The sequence below is a fragment of the Cebus imitator genome, unplaced genomic scaffold, assembly GCF_001604975.1.
Source record: "Cebus imitator isolate Cc_AM_T3 unplaced genomic scaffold, Cebus_imitator-1.0 Scaffold571, whole genome shotgun sequence".
NCBI classification, from domain to species: Eukaryota; Metazoa; Chordata; class Mammalia; order Primates; family Cebidae; genus Cebus; species Cebus imitator.
Genome location: NW_016107886.1, coordinates 1,248,262 through 1,252,737, shown reverse-complemented (window position 1 = coordinate 1,252,737; position 4,476 = coordinate 1,248,262). Strand labels below are relative to the sequence as shown.

General features: G+C 40.5%; 1 non-coding gene across 1 annotated transcript; it reads left to right on the top strand.

Annotated features, from left to right (window-relative positions):
- The first annotated feature begins 1,709 nt into the window (after nt 1–1,709).
- LOC119469097 lies at nt 1,710–1,848 on the top strand. The gene has a single exon (XR_005197918.1). It is a non-coding gene; the product is annotated as a U4 spliceosomal RNA (small nuclear RNA).
- Nucleotides 1,849–4,476: the final 2,628 nt, after the last annotated feature.

Below are 4,476 nucleotides of genomic sequence, written 5' to 3'. Positions count from 1 at the left end.
GTCCATTATAAAAGACTGGCATTTCCTAAGCTCCAGGTTCTGCAGCTACGAAATAATTCCAACTCGGTATCCATCATTTCCCTTTATGAACCTAGGAGTCTTGTGTCTTTTGCCAACATCCCTGAAAGAACGATACGTAACTCATTAGACTGCAAGTAGGTAAACCTTAGACCCTTTACAATTAACAGTGTTTGTCCCTTATTTACATGAAACTGAAAAATCAAGGCACCTAGAATTTTGTGGTTTTTTCTCCTTATATTTCACGTCTGGGCTTTTTGCAATAGCTTTCTAGCTATTTCTTCTTTAGCGTATAAGAAGTTCTGCAAACAATTACTGGGTCCCAATCTTCTAACAGATACTTTTATAGATCCTAGAAATCCTATGATTAAAAAACACATGATTCTTGACCCAAAATGCTTCCAGTGAAGAGAAGAAACAACGCGTAAAGACAGGTGACACATAAACAGTGTTTTTCCTTTCTTTTCTTTTTTTCCAAGACAGGTCCATTTTTCTTTTTTCTTGCTTTATCGCCAGGCTGGAGTGCAGTGGCACGATCTCGGCTCACTGCAACCTCCCCCTCCTGGGTTCAAGTGATTCTCTTACCTCAGCCTCTCAAATAGCCGGGCCTACAGGTGCTGGCCACCAAGCCTGGCACATTTTTGTATTTTTTAGTAGAGGTGGGGTTTCACCATATATTGGCCAGGCTTGTCTCAAACTCTCGACCTCGTGATTTACCCAACTCGGCCTCCCAAAGTTCTGGGATTACAGGCATGAGCCACCACACCTGGCCAACGACGGCAACATTTAAGGGGTGCCCCGAGAACACGCTGAGGTGCACTTAGCCTGTCATGAAATTTCAGGGGAGGATTCTGAAGGTGATGGTCACTGAATGCAGTGTAGCAGGAGACTGAGTTTGAAAATCTACCTTAACTTCTGAGGCTGTTCACAATGCTGCTGTGTACACAATGCTGGGTGAGAGAAGACCTGGTGTTACTAGTTACGGAGCTCCTTGTGTGGGGTGGTAGGAGGCTGAAGGTGGAGGCTGCGGTGCAGGCTGAGTGAAGGAGCTCAGATTTTCTCTCCTCGCTGGTTGCCTCCCGACTTTTTTGATTATATACTCATTTAATGAAACTTTCCCAGTCACCTCTAATGTATCTATACGCGTTTATAGTTTCTCTACATGTTGTGTGGTCTCTCCATGTATTTTATTTTATAGAATGAAATAAAAATATAGAAAGTTTCTAATATTTTCTTCTACATCTCAACTGATTGTCTTTCTCACTCTCCTTGAGGGCCATCATTTAGGCTGTGCACAGGTGCTAACATGGAGAATGATTTGGTCAGATTTGTTTTCAATCACTCCTCACAGTGGAAGATAAAGTTGAGGTACACAGGATTCAAGGAGGGAAAAGTAGGAACCAAGGTGTTATAATGGATCAAGCAAGAGAAAGTCAGGATCCGACTCAGAGAGCAGCCGTGGAGTGAAAAGGAGGGACAGATTGAGAATATCTAGGTCGGCGAATCGGTAAGATCCGCCCATGGATTAGGGGTGGGCTGTGGATCTGAGAGGCAAGAGTAAGGGATGCGAGAGGTCAATGGTGCACATTGCGTTTGGGTGACTGGGAGAACAGTGGTTATGTTTAATGAGACAAAAGACTGAGTTGATGAACAGATTTTAGTGGCGGGTTCTATTAAGAAATCGAACTCATAGCTTTGCCAGTGGCAGTATCGTAGCCAAAGAGGTTTATCCAAGGCGCGATTATTGCCAATTGAAAACTTTTCCCAATACCCTACCGCGACGACTTCGGTATCGTCGGCATTGGCAATTTTTGACAGTCTCTGTGGAGACTGAATTTAAAAAAAAAGAAATTGAACTCATATGTATATAGATTCTCTTCCTTTTAATTTTCTTTCCACACATTTATGCAAAATGCGGTTGTGTTGTTTTTCTGCAGACAACCCGTATTATTCTCCTTCCTTTTCTAAATCTCCACATTTTGGCCCAAGCCGTGTTCCATGGTGAATTCAGACAGTAAACACAAGCACCTATTTTCCAGGTGCCTTCTTTGTTATTTATAACACAATCCTTTTTATTCCAATTTTGTCGTTGACTTCTTTTCACTAATAGATTATTTTTTAGTCATTTCCGGCCCTGCTATTCTTCTGAGCAAATGACCTCAAAGTTTCACTGGCTTACAATAAATAAAATTTATTTCTTGCTTGTGTAATTTAATTTTATTTCATGTGCTTTTATCCCAATGTACATTTCAATCTGGGACCCAGACCAAAATAGCCATTCAAGTGAAAGTGGTTCGTTTAGTAGACAATCCGTAAAGAATAGAAGTGAGATAGGGAGGAAAATACTGACAAAAAAGGCTTTATTTTCAAGGGTGTTATCACCATGGGCCACTGGAGCTTAATCCTACTGTGGAAATCTAGAAGCCAGGGTCAAATGTGTCCTTCAGTAATCCCACCCATGGGCCAAGGGAATTGTAATATTTGCACACCAATTACCATCAGCCATTGATTGTAGCTGTACCGATGAGTGATCACTCTCTGGCATTTCGGGCCTAGAAAAGGTAGCCAAGAAGGCTTCAGAGTCAGAGAAAGCCCTCGTGCAGAAGATGCACATGCTGGCATTTCCAGATCAGCCAGGTATGCCTTCGTGTGCTTAGAGTAGTAGGAGTTAGAGCAGAATCCATGAAATCCACCCAGGAATAAACACACCCACTGCTGAGATAATGTAATGCCTCTACCACTGTTTATTTCTTTAGCTAGCCCTTTTGTTCAGTCATCCACTTGTGTACATTAGGTAGGTAATGTGCAAATTTTACAGTAGGCATTAACTCAAATTCAATATTTGTAGTAACTAAAACACACCTTATTTTTCATCTCTATGCTATTCGCTCCTCTCCGCAATTTCTCTGTGTATGAAACTCAACTGTCTTGTCAAAAACTACCTCAAATGATAGTATTATAATAAAGACTTCCCCAAACTTCAGTTAGAATCAATCACTCTCTACTGGCTGCTCCTGTAGAATTTTACCTGTAGTTCTGTTTTGTCATTTTATCACATTATAAGATCATTTACGATCTGTCTGTTAATATATTGTGAACATCTTTAAGGTGAGTTGTGTCTTACTCCTATTTACTTATCCTGCAATTGTCACAATAAAGATTTGCTCACAAAAGAAGTGAATAGCTAAGTAGACATGTCTGATTTTCTTGCAATTATGAAAGTTACTTTGAAAAAAAGTAACAAATGCCCAACATTTTTCAGTGTACTTTTGGACATTGCTTAATAACTATGTTTTATTTATTTATTTAGAGATGGAGTCTGGCTCTGTGGCCAGGCTGGAGTGCGGTGGTGCAGTCTCGGCTCACAGCAACTTCCACATCCTGAGTTCAAGCAATTCTCCTGCCTCAGCCTCCCAAGTAGCCGGGACTACAGGCGCACACCACCACTTCCAGCTAATTAATAACTATGTTTCTTTTTTTTTTGAGACGGAATCTCACTCTGTCACCCAGTCTGGAGGGCAGTGGTGCGATCTCAGCTCACTGCAACCTCCGCTCCCGGGTTCAAGTGATTCTCCAACCTCAGCTTCCTGAAGAGTTGGGATCACAGGCGCGCACCACCACGCCCAGCTAATTTTACGTATTTTTTAGTAGAGATGGGGTTTCATCATATTGGCCAGGCTCGTCTCGAACTCCTAACTTCGTGATACACCCACCTCAGCCTCCCAAAGTGCTGGGATTAGAGGCGTGAGCCACCAACATAGTTTTTATAAATGGTCTATATTTATAATGTTCTATATTTATAAAAACATAGTTTTTATAAATATAGACCATTATTATATATGTTAAGGCACTTACAATTTTAATGTGTAGTTACATGTAAAATCACATTTTATCAAATAAGCATTATTATCAAATAATTACTCAAGATAAAATTAATTTGTGATTTCTAATAAATATTATAATGGTCATGGCCTGAAAGCACTAATAAAAATAAATTGAAAGTAGTATACGGTACTTTGTATTTTTAAAGGCTATATAATTTAAAGGCTAGGAATTTCTAAGATAAAGAAATGTAAGGAATAACTTAAGAACACATCCACTTCAAACTGTAAAAAATAGTTAACTGTTGTTAATATGGCCTGGGAAGGACTTGATACTTGTATATGTCAGTCCTTGTAGATGAACCGTAACCTAACTTAACAGGCCGGCAAGATTGAAAACCTGACTTAGGAGTCTGCACCCATAACAGCTGCTGAGTGCTGGCCAGTCCGGCAGCACAATGCTGAGTGTTCAAACTGTGTTTCAGCAAGGCAAACCTGTAGCCCGTCCAGCTGTTTCTGTAACTCACTTCTGATTTCCATGCATCATTTCCCTTTCTTCGTCTATAAGTCTTCTTCCACCATGTGTCTGTGCAGACTCTCTCTGAATCTGTTGTGATTCTGGGGCTGATTCACAAAT